This window comes from Triticum dicoccoides, chromosome 6A (genome assembly GCF_002162155.2).
Source record: "Triticum dicoccoides isolate Atlit2015 ecotype Zavitan chromosome 6A, WEW_v2.0, whole genome shotgun sequence".
In the NCBI taxonomy this organism is placed as follows: Eukaryota; Viridiplantae; Streptophyta; class Magnoliopsida; order Poales; family Poaceae; genus Triticum; species Triticum dicoccoides.
Window position 1 is genome coordinate 31,329,948 of NC_041390.1, and position 320 is coordinate 31,330,267.

The following is a 320-nucleotide window of genomic DNA, read 5'->3' on the forward strand; positions in this document are numbered from 1 at the left end:
TCAAACTCAAGGATACTGCTTGGACAAGGAGCGTGGCTGAAGGCCTCAGTTAGGCTCGTCAGCCTGTCAGATAGAAGCCAGTAAAGGGAATCCCCCAACAAGCAGAGAGTGCATCTTCGAGAAATTCATGGCAGGAGGGCTGCCCATAAAACCCTTGGGTGGAAGCATGGTTGAGACGAGATTACCCCAATCACGGGTCTTGGACGAGTAGACGCAGGCGATTGCTTGTGAACCCTCAACGGCCACCAGGACAACCTTGAAGTCGTCGTCGACTCTCGCATCTCGAAGCACCGCTCCGTTGACCCGTGCAGACAGAGTCC